Raw genomic sequence first — 16,327 nt, 5'->3', positions numbered from 1 at the left:
TATTTCAATGCAAACAGATAAAATACATTGTATTGCAATGGTGATCATGATGTGTATACACTAATATGTATTAGTACATTGTATGCAAAACATGTGATTATACACATAAAGAAGGTGAAAAGGTGGTGAGTGATTTGGGGAATGTAAAGCTGGAGAATGGGCTGATTTCATGGTAGAAGATATAAAGTTTTGCATTGATTTGTATGTTTGTTAAAAAATTTCAAGAAAGGAAAAATTATTTTATTGCTCGTATTTTTGATAAATGCATCAAAGGGGACGACGTTAACAAACCCTTTAGTGACTGTTAAAATTTTTTATTTTATACTTTTTCTCAAGATTTATATTGTGTTACATTTTGGAAAATGTTTAGTTGATTTTGTAGAAATTAATACAACTTTTATTGTTTACTCGAAGACGTTTTTAGATAAGTTATTGTAATGGAAATTGTGGTTTATATATATGAAATAAAAGTTGCTATATATTTCTTTTACTTAAAAAAAGAACGTTTCGTTTTAGCAATGCAATTTTAGCCCGTGACTTGTAAATATGTACGTACAGAAGAATTGCATAACTTTAACCGTCAGTTACTGACTTACTGTCTTCTTTTCACATGAGTTTTTGCTAAAAACTCACATGTTCCAGATATTATATAAAGTAGTACGAAGAAAATTGTGAGGCCTCTCTTTAGCTTATCAAGCTGATAACTAAATTTAATAATTTTGCTTGTAGGCGTATATAAAACTAATCTTTTTAAGATACTAAAATTATGTTTAAGTTGTACCTCTTTTTCTACAAAATAAATGTTTATAAGCAAAAAGATAGGGTTTTTTTTTATTAAAATTTATACGTATATAAATTGAAATAATAATGAATATTAAGTAAGCAGCTAAGCATATGTACATATATATGCTACACGTTTACTAGTATTAACTATTTTGTTCATTTTCTCTAGATTTTAGATATTTCGAAAAGTTAAAAAATAAAAGTAATTTTCTTTTTTGAAAAGTTAATATTTAAAAGTGTATTTTTTTTTAAATAACTTTTTACGTTTTAGTAGTCAAAGTTCTGATTACGATCTAATTATGTAAGTGGTGTATACTATATTTGTACCTTTTGTATTTTGATCTTTAATAACTTGCTAGATGGCCCCTCCTATCTATATTTCTATACTACTTATTAAAGAAAATACTCACTGGTTGAAAGTTACAACCCTTTAAAATATTTTGACATACACTATTATCTTAACATTAATAATTAAATTACTATCAATCATTTATTTTTTAAACTATCTCCATTAACTCTTTAAATCAATTATTTTTATATAAATCATCTACAGTACTCGACGTCGCATCCTTCACCACCACACCTTTGCCGTCACGACCATCGCCGCATCGCGTGGGTACAATGATAGTTTTAATAAAATTATGTTCTAAGAAAAAGAGTAATTTTCCTCTGCTCACGTGATTTACAAGGTTAGAATGCTAAATCATTAATTAGATATACTAACTAAGATTTATCAATAAGTTAATATATTTGAGAGATATATAACCATAACAAGTGGTAGGAATAAGAGGTCAAACTTCAAAGTTCATGTAGGGCATGTATGTTTGTTTTATTAAATTGATGAAAATGAATTGGGCTGGACATGCAATCCATCTACTTCAATATTTGTTTATGTATATACATGTATTTGTATGTGTTACTTTTAGTACGAGGGGAAAACCACAGCTAATAGCAGGGACGAAACTACAAACTATATTGGTTTAGGTTCAATAATTTTCCACATACTTGTTTAATTTATTTGAAATCCTAGACCTAACAAACAACGTTGCCAATTTCAATTCTTTACTATATATGTTCTTTAGACAAAAAAAAATTAGTATGCGACACAAATATATTCTAACGGGTGTCGTAGGATTTACGTGAACTATATGGTTTTTCTTTGTAATTTCGTATAAAAAATATATTGGTTTTTATAAAATACATCGGTTCATTTATATTGTAGTGCAAGTATATATATTTTTCAATTCGTGCATTATATCCTTACAAATTAAGTTACAAGATGTATGACCCTGTAGATTAATTAACACCAAGTCTTGAATCCGCCGTTGATTTGTATGCTTAGTTTGATATCTTAATTTTTTAATTATTAAAATGTGGTTGTTCATTGAATTAGTATCTAAATTTCAAATATGAACTCTAATAATGAATACATTAAGGTTAAGTAGACTTTTATTTACACTTTCGTTCTCGTTCTCAGTGACCTTCGTAGTGGTTTTTGGCCTTGAGTAGTTATAGGCCTAAACCAAGGGGAGGTCACTATAGCGCTTACCCCAAAATGTTTTTACCGTCGGAGGATATGACCTATGAGAGATTTCTTTGAGAACTATGATTAGTTTAGTGGTTTTGAGAGTTATGTGAGAGGGCTCAGATTAGTATAGCTAGGCGCTCTAAGTTACTTGGTTCCATAGGTTGTTTAGCACATGTGGGCCCATCGGGTCCATAAATTCTTAGTCAATTACTATTAATATGTATGTATGCATGCGTCTTTTCTTAATACATGTTTTGGTTTCTTGTAAGAGGCTATGTCTTTTATGTTTATATTTTTATGATGATTATTTGTTATATGGTTGCTATCGTTTATGTATTGTCAAACTTGTAATATAGTATGTTAGGCGCATGTCGCTATTTCTTCCCTATTCTTAATGTAGCCCGGGGATACTCGGCAGATAGGTAGATCTTCTATGCCAGATTTTTTCGGCCGACAGGTATGAGAACTAAACTTTTTACACTTTTCTACTACTTTTTCTGGCCGGAGGTCCTTATGGAAGCAACCTCTCTACCTTTGGGTAGGAGTAAGACTGTCTACAGCTCACCTCCCCCATATCCCGCTTAAGGATTGAGTATTGTTGTTGTTGTAGCTAATATATTAATAGAACTAGAAATTGTTATATACACAAACAACAAACAAGGTTGGCAGCAGCCAGGCTGTTTTGGCACCCATTCCTAATTGCCCAAAGACTTGGTTTACAAATGAAGTCGTGGATAGATTCATGTGTTTTAAATATGACCATAATATAGAGTTAACTATGGAAAAAGTGGTTATATTAAATGTTATTTATTTTAAACACTATTATAGTATTATATTTTATTTTATGAGATTGATTGTTTAAGATTGGAAGATATATTGATTTGTTATATTTTAATTTGTAATTTCTTACCAACCAATCTACCATAGCATTATAGCAACATAGTCTCACTCTTTAACGATGGCTCTTTAATATTGATGTACCTAAAATGTCCGTCATTATTTAACACACTTACCACTTAATATACATGATTTATCCATAATAATCTAAATAAATAACTGACAATATTTATACATCAACTTTTAAAATAACTAAATAACCTCTTTTATATCAATTACCTTTATTTAAATGACTTTCACCACTCACCGTCGCCGTCCTCACCACTCGCCGCCGCTACCATCTTCGCCCCCTCCTTAATTGTCGTCGTATTACGCGGGTATTTGTCTGGTTTACCAAATGAATAAAGTTCTTTGTATTTCTCAGGTCTTATGCATTTGAAGTATAAATTCATAATATAGAACCCTTTCAGTGTTCATGCCACAAACATATTGAGCACGATGTTAGAACTTGATCGACTTCAATTTTTTCGTCGTTATGTAGTGCACACATCTCATTCCAGAGTAACTTGAAATATTGACTTAATTAAGGGTCACGATAGGTATGTTGATTGATATCTAACTTTTTAATACATAAATAATGTGCAAGGTATGTATGAATAGATCGAGGAACTCTTTCATCTAACTTTAATACTTTTTAAGAATACGAAATTGATGTTGATACTTTTTTTCATGATCTGCGAAGTGTATGTTGATTGATATCTAACCGTTTTATAAATACTTTAATAACTTTCTCATTAAAAAAAAAAAACGCACATAGTGTATGTTATGCATGAAAGCATATGTTCTTACATTTGTCAGATAATAACATTTATTAAGTTACGTACAAAATAGTTTTGCGAGTGAATTAATCCCAAAAGCTAACTCATTTTTATGAGTCCAGAGTCGGAACAGGTGAATATTCATGGTCACAATGATATATTTTTTTTAAGAATTGACAGTGATGGATTATAATACAAACTAGGTATCTATTTTGGAATTTACTCTTATTCTCTTAAAACATTTATGACATATATTTTTTATCAACTAAATTACTTTTATTAACTCATTAAATTATATGAAATATTTTACATTAATTATTTATCTTACTCGCCACCGTTGTCACTACAAGTCGCCACCGCCACCACCGAGACGCCGCCCCTACACCGCCGCATTGCGCGGGTATTCGTCTAGTATAAATAAACGAGAGTACAAAATAACTCTTATAAAACAATAGTTAACCAAACATTTTAAAACCCTCTTGCAATCTAAAACTAATTTGAAAAATTGCCACATAAGATTTTATCCTATGTGTCAACTCCATATTTTTCTTTATTTAAACTATATATTTAGAAAACAAATAAACGTATATATGTTAAAATAAATAAATAAATATATATATTGTAAGAATATAAGCTCTTCTCATTAGATAAAATGATATCTTCTCTTTAGTTTAAAAAATCACGTCTATACCTAATGATATTTCATTATCTTTTTTATTCAACATTTATATGAGGTTTCTTTCGTTTTTTTATGGTGATTATATGAAAGTTTGCTCAGGCCGTTGGTTAGTTGAAACTCTCATCGCATTAATCATTAGTGGCAATATTTAAAGTTTATAAGTTTTTTTTATCACCACTAAATTATATTCATCTTATATGAGTTTAGAGCTTTGTATAATATCATAACTTTCTGAAAGAGTTATGTTAATTCTTTCGTTCATATCACTATGAAAATTATGTACAATTTTTGGTTTAATTCTTTTATTTTTTTTGAATTATATGATAATGGTTAATATAATCTCTTTTTTCTTTTGTTTTCTAACAATACATTTTTTTTCATTGTGATGATGAGAAAAATATTATGATGGTAGACGAAGAGTTAGTTCAAAACAAGTGTATATAACAATTAGTTTAATGATTGGATAATGAATACGTTATTGCTAATTTAATTAAGTGAAACTAAATAGATTGTTTGTCCATATGTTTTTTTACGATCATTATTGATCCATTCCATTAACTCATTTGTTCATATATTAAACGTTTCATTAAATGTTTTTTTAAGCAAGTTTAACTCAAATCTCACTTCATTGAGCATCTTTTTAAAGCAGTCACACATCGTGCGGGTAAAAAAATCCTAGTTTTATATAAACTCATTTAGATTTAATTAATTTGGTGAAAATTTGATTTGATCACGAAGTACCAAAAAAGCTTCTCTTTGCTTATATAAAAACTTTCGTTCCCTCTCTTTCTTGCTAGAGGAAATTTTTTCCAATATTCTTCTTTTTGTGTCAATTTAATTACAGTACTATTTTATTCTTGAAAATCTCAACCTAAGTTAGCTTAATTATTCATCCGTTTTATAATGTTAAAACCTTTCAACACAGTAATAATTGTATGTAACAGATAGGTACGTAAGTACTCACTAGTCACTAGGTAGTTGTTTGGATAGATAATTTGTAATGTGACATGCGACATAGAATTGAAATACATATTTTGACGTTGAATAAAAAAATAAAAAATATACATACATCCATCAAGAATAAAACATTAATAGATATGTGGTATATAGATATCTTTGTACACGTTATTATGTTTAAAATACGTGTAAACATATTTGATTAGTTTTATTATTTGTTAGTTAATAACGCGTTTGCAGGTTTGTTGGGAAACTACAAACAATGGTGCCTCCTCATTTACATATAATAGCCGCCCGGTCCAGCTGGTGGATCTCATACTACCATCCCCCCACATTCACGGAGACACATGTAAAGCTTATTGTGTATATTCTCATTTCTTTATTCATTAAAATCTATACATTTAGTTTGTTTATAAATAAGACTCGTTGTTTGGGATCCCGATTAGCATCATATGATCAATGTGAAAACCAATTTGCGTACATGACATATGATTTAAGCCCATCTTTAAACACTTGATCTTCACTAGTCGTTAGATACTTACATTATCGGACCATTTGCTTATAAACGTGGCACGTTGTTGAGAACAATCTCTATCAACATATTGCTTACTTGTATATAGACAATCTAAATTGAAGTCAGAGACCAGCTTCGTCACTCTTTGCCTCGTGTAGTAATTAAATTTTACGAATTTTTGTTTTTAAATTCGATACACACGAGTATTTCAAATAAATGTAGAATTCATCCATCATCAAGAATTGTACAAGTAAACTTCTTATTTAATAGGGTCAAGTGTAAAATTCATCCATCATCACACTAAATAAAACATAAGATCTATTGAGCATAAGACACAAAGCTAAAATCTAAGGCATCAGACTAAAATAGATCAAACTACCTGATATAAACAAATTGATCGTACCAATCATGATGTAAAAGAAATCATGATATCACTGAATTGGTTGCCACAACCTATAATGCTTGCTAATTACTGACATCCAGAGGGTAAGACATTCCTATCCGAGTTAGTCGCGCTGACTTGTCTAACGGTTATTGTAAAAATAATAAACAATCTTAACTTGATTTAGTTGTATTTCTACTTACACACTTTCAAGAATTATGCAGGATTATAGGTTTGGGAGCTTTTATCAAGGTCTGGTAAAGTTCAAGGGTGCAGATTGTAATTATAGAAGAAAGACTAAAATAGACAAGAAAAGAATTGTTGAGGGTGCAAAGAAGAAATAGCTGGAGTATATAACCCTGCTTAGGGTTCTGGATTCATAGAATAACACACATATTATTTCCAGTTTATTATTTCTTCTAAATCAATTTTGGGTTTCTTGTTTATGATCATACTAATCATTCTGCTTGTCAGTTTATTATTCTGTATATGATTTCTAAACATTTTGTTTAGATCTCATCCTTATTCTCTGTTTGTAATCGAACATTATTAAACAATAATAATAATCACATCCGGCTTGTTCATTATATCAAAATTTCTTCAGTTATATAATATTTGAATGAGCATTAGCATTCACAAGAGGGGTATAGCACAACATGTATATTGTTAAGGTATACACTTTCAAGGTATAAGCATAGTGTCACATACCTAGGTTTGCTGAATCCATAACATTACATTGATTTGTTGGATCTATATTTTATGATATATGTGATCCACACATTATCATTTGAGAATATATTGTGATCCACTATACGCTATACGCTTTCAGTTATAAAACTATGAACTCACCAACTTATGTTGACATAATTTAATGTGTATTCTTAGGTACTTGAGCTATATGACGGATAAGCTAGATAGATGCATACTTTTGGAGTCACAATTGAATACTAGAAGAAAACATATGGAAATGTCTTAGTTTATATTACCACGTTAAGAATCTCATTTGTATTAGTTGTGAACTCAATTATCCTTCCGTGATCAGTAAATGAAATCATTTTAGATGATACTTTCTAAAAACGTCTCATTCTATAGATCGTTTGTTATAACGTGTGATTTATTTAAGAATATTGTTCACGCCTTCCATTCCGCATTTTGGGGTGATAAAAAATCCCCCAATCACCATTTAGGAAAAAAAAAAACTAAATAACGCATTGCTTTCATATCATCATGTTCATCGAAAATTATGCATGGATAAAAACAAAAATACCCTAAGAGTAAGTCCCAAATTTAACCTTTCTATTCAGCACAATCATATCACTGTATTCATCAAAGCATCGTGTAAAGGTTAAAGCGTGTCAACGGTAGCATGTTTGGCTTTAGCAAAACATGATGATGACATAACCAACAAAATCCCCAAGGAAAAAAGCCGCCATATTAAATCCAGAGTTCTTCCACATCAAATAACCCATAATACACACCTAACAATAGAACATGACATTTCTCACTTTTTTGTGAATCATTGAAATTCACGAAACTTCATCAACTTTATCCTCCCAATCATACTGTTTCATGGAGTAACAAGCACGAGATGCAACTAAATGTGTATAGCATGGCGGAAGAACTGCAAAACACGAATTTATATTAGGTAATTTGACATTTAATGTGATACAGTACTTATGACGTACAACGCCTTTTTACATATGAAGAAAACCACGTCAGCATTGACAGTATACAAAGGGTTTTTACTTAATGAAATAGATCGGGTACACCTTACAAACCTGCAATTAAAAATGGGAACCAAGGCGAGAAAATTTTTAATAGATTTAAGATATGAATATAGTAATTACGTGTAGCACAATGCGTATGTCAGTGTTTGTAAATCATTTGCGTTGAAGTTGTTTCCATCACGCAACACATAGTAGTGAGCAAGACAACTTGTTCCTTAACAAGTGCCACCAAAAAGTCATGTTAAGCAATCATCATAGATACTACTTAATTAAATCATAAAGGCAAACTGCGAGCTCAGGTAAAAAATTGTTCACCTTTATATTAGCATGGCTACACATAAAAATTCCAAAATCAGTCTGGCGACAAATTTATGTATCAATCACAACACCTAATACATACGAGTATATCACAAGAAATAATTATTATTATATATATAAAAAAAGAACGATAGATGTTAATAAAAGCAGCTAATAAGTGTTCCTGATAGGTACTCGGTGCTTTATCTAGATAAAACAAACTAAATACTCCCTCCGTCCCATTGAAAGTGTCACATTTTGAATTTTCAAAGTCTAACTTTTCTAACTTTGACCTTAAATGATTTTGTTTGTGCTCTATAATACTTGATGAAAGTTATATGAATTGATTGTGTTTTAGACGTGTTTTCATTGGTATAACTTTCATCAAATTTTATATAACACAAAAATATATATTTGTGGTCAAAGTTTATAAAAAAAGACTTTAAAAATTCAAATTATGACACTTTTGATGGGACGGAGGGAGTAGTAAATAAGATAGATAATCGATATTCAAGAGATTGATCAACTCTCCCAAAGTATATTTTTGAATGGTAAACCAACTCTCCTGACCAAATTAATTACCAATAATCTTTGATATAATATATATTAGAATCCTTTGATCTATTGTTAGGTTATTTACTTTGATTTTTAGTTTAATATTATTTATGTTTTTTTATATTATGAAAGGGGTGTTAGTGTAATGTGATGTCTCTATTTGTGTTGAATAAATGATAAAAGAACATAGATATTTGGTTAATTTTTTTTCTTCCTTTTAACTTTTTTTTTGGTTTAACCTTATCATATATAAATACTAATTCTTCAATTTGTTTAGCAAGCTTTAATACAAAAGGAAATAAAGGAAATAAATGGAAATCAAAAGGAAACTAAATACTTATATTTGGGTTGTATCAGTTACATACTAGGAGGAATATTGTGAACCCCGTCACAATAATTTGAAGGGAAGATGACCTTTTACCATGATGATAAAGGTGATAGGAGGATTGTAGTCTTCCTTCAAAGATTTATAGGTCTAGAGCATAAACAACTCTACATTTTTAAGATCATCAAATTAATATAGCAAAAGCAAAATAATCAAAAACAATAAAGAACACTAGTTACGGATCAAACCCGACTCTAAATCTAGAATTTCCTTAAAACAATATTTCCTTATGCCACCTATATAGAACCAAAGAAACATAATTAGAATATACATTTTAAAAGAATAATCCAAGTTTGTTTCGGCAGATAATGCCACCCATACACTCAGAAAGCGCGCAATAACTATGCCAAAACAAAATAAATGATAGACTGCATACATCACCGCAGGAGTGCAATTAAAAGAGGGAAGTCTCCATTGTTAAGCCGGAATGATATTAAATGGTCTCTGTAAAAGCATGAACATGGTTTAAAAAACGAAAACAAAGAAGAAAAGTCCATATATCATATACTTAACAGAAGACCAAAGCAACACTCTTTATAAAAGCAAAAAACAAATTAAATCTTACTTTATCAGTAGTGCATCGAGTATGATTTCTTCGATCTGTGTCGATTGTGTAAAGAACAAGGCTTCATACCTCGTGAATTCCGTCCAATCCATGGATGCCACCACCTATTAAAAGAATAATGCAGAATTACCTTCTAAATCCAAATGAATGAATTATGTGTTTGTGGGCGTAAAATAAACATTCAAAGCAAATGGAGTTCATTGCCCACTTTCCTATAAATCAAATGGAGTTCATTGCCCACTTTCCTATAAATCAATAATAACCAATGTACTAAAATCATAATCTTTTTGAAAAAACCAGGGTATTAGATTTTAGACACTTATGAAACTTTGGTCGACTGGTATCAACCCAGATTATTCGTGTTCGGTTAACCAAGTTACAAACAAGGTTGAAGCTGCCCGCAAAAGATTAAAGATAAAGAATTTTAGAATAACATATTGCAACAATTGAAGGACTCGATTTGTTTCCTGGTGAAGGATAAGATTCTTGAAATGAGCATCAACCAAGACGGTGTTCGTGCCCCTCGCCTAATATCGGCAAAAGAAAAGTAGGTAACTGTTGTGGACACTTAGAAAAAGAATGTTCTGATATGCAAAGAGTGTACCTTAACATTTATCTTAAGAGCCACATTCTCAAGATATTCCTTGGTTACGTGAGAAACATACTTGGTTTTAAAACACTATGTCTTGATCCCAAAGTTCCCCTTACACTTTCTTTTGATCATTGATGTAGGAAATCAAAGTTTAGTACGTTTTCTATGTATTTAAACTAAAAACACATATTTAAATAGATATACATACAATACTTCTTTTCCTTTTTGTCAGGAAAAATGATAAAAAGCATTTGAATCTTCCCCCTCCACTCGGCCTCAATACCGTCTAGAGTGACGGAAGTGAACTCAGACGGGTATGTACGTATGAAGAGCGGTGTGCCACCAAACTCTATGCGATCTCTAGGCACATAGCCGCAACTTTTTAACAAAACTTTGTAACATCAATGCCGTTGTAAAGTTCACAGCACCCCATTTTGCAATATGCGCTCCATGAAATACTTGTAGTAGAAAGAAAGATCATCAATAACCACTAATAAAATTTTAATAAAAAAAATAAAAATTGCCATCACACCAAACCAGTCATGCTCGACGCACCACGAGATGGAGTAATTTCAATGATGTTTCTCTTCGAATCTCGGTAAAGGAGCTGAAAATAAATAATTTGTTAAAATTAGAATTGAAATATCAAATGGTGTGTTAGTTGTAAACATAATGGTTAACAAGGTTTTAATCACTTAACTTTGACACTATGATTGTTTTAACCACTTAACTTTTTTTTTTGAAATGATTTGATCCTAAACTTTATTTCACTAGTTGAAAAAACCGTTCCACCCAAAACTTACCTATGGTAGCCGGTTACTTGCATATGTGGGCATCTTATGTGTCAGTAACTATGAAATGTTATTGCCACATATTAAAAACTTAACATGTCATCTAATGCATCTTAATTCTATATCTAATATTAGTATATATCCTAAAACAAGTGAATTGAAATTTGTGCATGCTTACATCAGTTTTTAATATACAGTTTTTAGTTTTTTTTTTTGTTTATTCCTTTGTTTTTCCTTTCTAGTTTGCATGATAAAGTTTCTTCTTAATTTTTTTTCGTTTGTTGTCATATACTCATATTTTTTTTTCTTCAATCCTTTTCTTAATGACCTAATGCGGCTATACTGTGATAGTCAATTAGCTATACATATAGCCAAGAATCTACTCATATATATATATATATATATTGTCTTCAGTCCTTTTCTTAATGACCTAATGCGGCTATACTGTGATAGACATTCAGCTATACATATAGCCAAGAATCAAGTAATTCATGAAAAGATGAAACATATTGAGGTTGATTTGTCGTTTAATCAGAGATCGAGTAGTAGGGACAAAAGTTGATTTTCCGTCAATTTAGCCAATACATGTCAAGACTGAGTTTCAAGTTGTAGATATTCTTACTTACTAAACCACTCAGGAAGACACAAATTGATTTCATAGGTAACAAGTTGGACATGAATAACATCTACGTTCCAACTTGAGGATGGATGTTAGTTGTGAATATAGATTAGTAGAATTAATGTGAAACTTAATGTTGGGGTGGAAGCATTATAGCTTTTATTGATGTTACTTGTTCATCTGCTTCAACGTACTAGACGTTGATTGCTATATTTGTTATCCTTAATGGTCTACAACACCAAAGAAATAAGTTATTCAATATTACATAAAAAGCTGTAAATTCTATGTTAGGAAATTCATACCTTTGTTATGCTCCACTGTCAGCGCCTTGGGTGCTGGCACGACTCCCGACGAAATTTCTCCTTTTGCTGCGGTGGCATACCGTACTCCTGGCCCGATACAATATGGAAAAACTTAATAGAAGATCAAAGCAACACTGTTAACAAAAGCAAATTAAATGTTACTTTATCAGTAGTGCATCGAGTATGATTTCTTGTGTGGCCGGCTGTGTAGAGAACATGGCTTCATACCTCGTGAGTTATGGCCAATCAATGGATGCCACCACCTATTAAAAGAATAATGCAGAATTACCTTCTAAAGCCAAATGAATGCAAAAGTATAAACATGTGACATTATGTGTTTGTGAGGCATAAATAAACATTTAAAGCAAATGGAGTTCATTGCCCACTTTCCTATAAATCAATAATAACCAATGTACTAAAATCATAATCTTTTTGACAAAGCCGAAGTATTACATTTTAGAGACTTATGAAACTTTGGTCGACCGGTATCAACCTAGATTACTCGTATTCGGTTAACCAAGTTACAAACAAGGTTGAAACTGCCCGCTAAAGATTAATGATAAAGAAGTTCAAAATAACATACAACAAAAGTCGTTAGGAGTGCCTAATGACTTTTGCAACTTTGATACTGACTCATCATTCTAGTTTTTCCGATTAAATATCATTTTTTTAATGGGATATAAGAAAAATACTATGGAAACCAGATTGTTCCGGGTATTATTAACTATGCCTTGGTTTTGCGTATCCATGTGAATTTGGACTCTAGTAATGGGAGTTCATGGAGCCTTTATAGGCCTTGAAAGTGTTCGACAAATAAGACCATCTATCTAAAGGCCCTCGTGGCCTTATTACCTGTGAATGGCGCATTGATGATAGTCGGATTCATATGGCTTTGTGGAACTCCATGGAACCACAAATTTTCACAGTCGCTCAAAACTTCTCAACAGTGAAGGCGATATGGGATCATATATCTTCATCCTTCTCTGCTAAGGAGTCTCTTTCTCATGCTTATTTAGGTCAAGCATTCACTAGGGCTCAGCTGGGTGATTCCACTTTCACCTACTACTTTACTCGCTTCTCTAAGCTTTAAGATGAGTTACGCACCCTATTTCCACCAACTGGCGATTTAAAGGTTAAGGAGGAGTGTAACAATAAGACAAATGTTATGACATTCATTGCTAGAATATCACCTAAGTATGCTAGTGCACGACCGTTGTTCCTAAGTAACCCTACTAATATTTCATATGTGGATAAAAGAACAAATCTTACAAAATACCTAATTTAAATATAATTAACACTTTTTCATCATATCATAATTATTAATGAATAAATTATTAAAGCATATTTTCACAAAAAATATAAAACTTATCCATATTTCAACTGGTGATGGCAATCCAAAGCACATAATAATTATATCCATGTTCTAAAACAACACAGTCCATATTATCTTTGTAATAAAATTATATCGAAGAATTTGTTTTTTTTTGTAAATATCAAATTGTCAGTTTGGTTTAACCTGTATTTTTAAATTTGAATTTAAAAGGTTTTATTATTTACATTTTATTTAATAGTTCATTTTATTTTAAAGGGAAAATTTCATATATGCCACTTATAAGTTTCAAAATATCATATATGTCCAATTAAATTTTCAAATATCATATATGCCATTATTAAAGTTGAAATATATCAAAATTACCCAAATGAATAAATTTAATCAAAATAAAACATAAAATCCTTTAAAATTATAAATACCATTTACATTGACCATTATGTCCTTTATTTTATTATGTCTAATTACATAACATATAAAGAGCATAATTTTGAACAACTCAGTGGAAAAAATGTTTATATTTTACAACTATAATTGACTCTTGTTAATGGAAAATAAAAAATCCAGTATTTTTAAATGTTAATGCGAGTGCAAAAAGTCTTGTATCTCATCGTGTCAATGAGTAATATATCTGCACATGTTATTAGGAGACTGAAACGAAAGAGGCATACAATCAAACACAGAATAGATGATCACAAGCAGTAAGATGGGTTCTATAATAGAATAGATGATAACGAGTAGATTATAAACACTAGAATACGGATTTGGATATATATTATGTAATTAGAGATAATAATAAAGAGGGTATAGTAGTCAATTGTAAATGAGTATATATATGGTTTTGAATGATTTTATTTGTTTAGTTTGATTAAATTTAACTATTTGGGTAAGTTTGATATATTTTAAGTTTAATAATGGCATTTGTGATATTTCAAAATTTAATTGGGCATATATGATATAGGAGGTGATATTCCTACCATAACTTTTGATTAATTTACCACCAACATGTTTTATTGACTTGTACAGTATGATGTAATAACTGTACTGTGTGGTAAATGTATCAACTTTTGTGGTACGAATATCAATTCTCATATGATATATTGAAGTTTATCAATGACATATATGAAATTTTCCCTTTTTAAAAATATTATTAACTTTTTTAGTAGTTGACACAATCTTAATATATACTATAATACAGTTGAACTAATGACTTATTAACCAATCAAATTGCTCAATTTTATTAAATTGGCTCTCGCTTATGTCATCATTTAAATCACCTATAAATTAAAATTCTAATAATCATTATCTAAAAAAATATTATTATATTAGTATTTATATTAATTTGTAGAAAGAGTCTCATTAATTTACACTTTTTTGTTTACCATCATTAATTTACACTTTTTAACCCTGATACTAACTTATACTTATTTTTATTAGCCATCAACCTGAGAAGATTTTTTAAAATTTTTTAAAAAAGAGTTACAAAAGTATTTATATTTAATTTTTAAAAAATACAATTGTCACTCAAATCAATAGTCTTAATTGTTATCTATTTATCATAAGAGAAATGATTGAAAATAAACCTATTCGTGTTATGGGCTCGCATCATGATCAAGTACATATATTTGAATGTCAAGTACAAGATCACAAGTATGTTGATATTTTTATTCTTAATTATCTTATATCACATTATGAGTATAATTGGTTTTAAAAAAATTTATAATAAAAAAACTATTGTAGCATGTGTCTTGTGGAATGATTACAACAAACAATTTTATCAATATGTCTCAGCTAATAATGATAGTGACTAACCTCTGATTATTGTACTACAACCTGCAAAGTGTAACACTTAGAACCGTATAGTTCAAAATTATAAGCTTTTATGAATTAAATGTATGAAGATATAATATTGATAATATCGTAAACTCCGTATCCAGTGTTGGACACAAGTTTAAAATCTAATATATTTACTAATTCATAGTTTTATATACAGAATTTTCTGATTAACGGAGAAATATTCAGACCTTCAAAGAAATGATTGTTTTAAATAATAGAATATGGGTTTCGGCCTGCGGGCCTCAAAACCCATTTTACGTATTTGACCATTTGGACCTAATGATTCACTATTTAATCTTCTTTGAACTTTATCCAATATTAATACTTAATATTTGATGATGATTATCATTGAAACATTTAAATATCTTGTAAGTCTAAATTTTCCATTAAAATATAAACTCACGATTTTGGTGGAAATTCCACCAACAAATTTCTAATAATTTTTTAGTAAATGTTGTTTGGGTTGTTTGTAATTAACTCTCTATAAACATGAATGTGGACAAAAGAATCCCAATTCTAATGATTGGTTCTCTTTTTTGATCGTGGTATTGTTGAAGTTGCTATGTGTCCCTTTCGACCTCTTTTAAAATTTAAGTGCTTTCGATAAAGACCCTTTACTAATTTTTCCTTTTTTTGCATACTAACTACTTGTTTTATTGGTTTACAGAATTCCGAATTGGACTTGACGTAAAAAGTCACCTAATGATCAAATTATCAAATCATTGTACTTGACGTAGTTGAATCGGTATCTAATCTATCATGTCAATAGCTTCAAATTTGAGTTTTTAGTTAATTTTTTTTCTTTACAAAATTACTTAAAAATGCTACTC

Source organism: Erigeron canadensis, chromosome 4, assembly GCF_010389155.1.
Source record: "Erigeron canadensis isolate Cc75 chromosome 4, C_canadensis_v1, whole genome shotgun sequence".
Lineage (NCBI taxonomy): Eukaryota > Viridiplantae > Streptophyta > Magnoliopsida > Asterales > Asteraceae > Erigeron > Erigeron canadensis.
Note: the sequence above shows the minus strand (reverse complement) of the source record.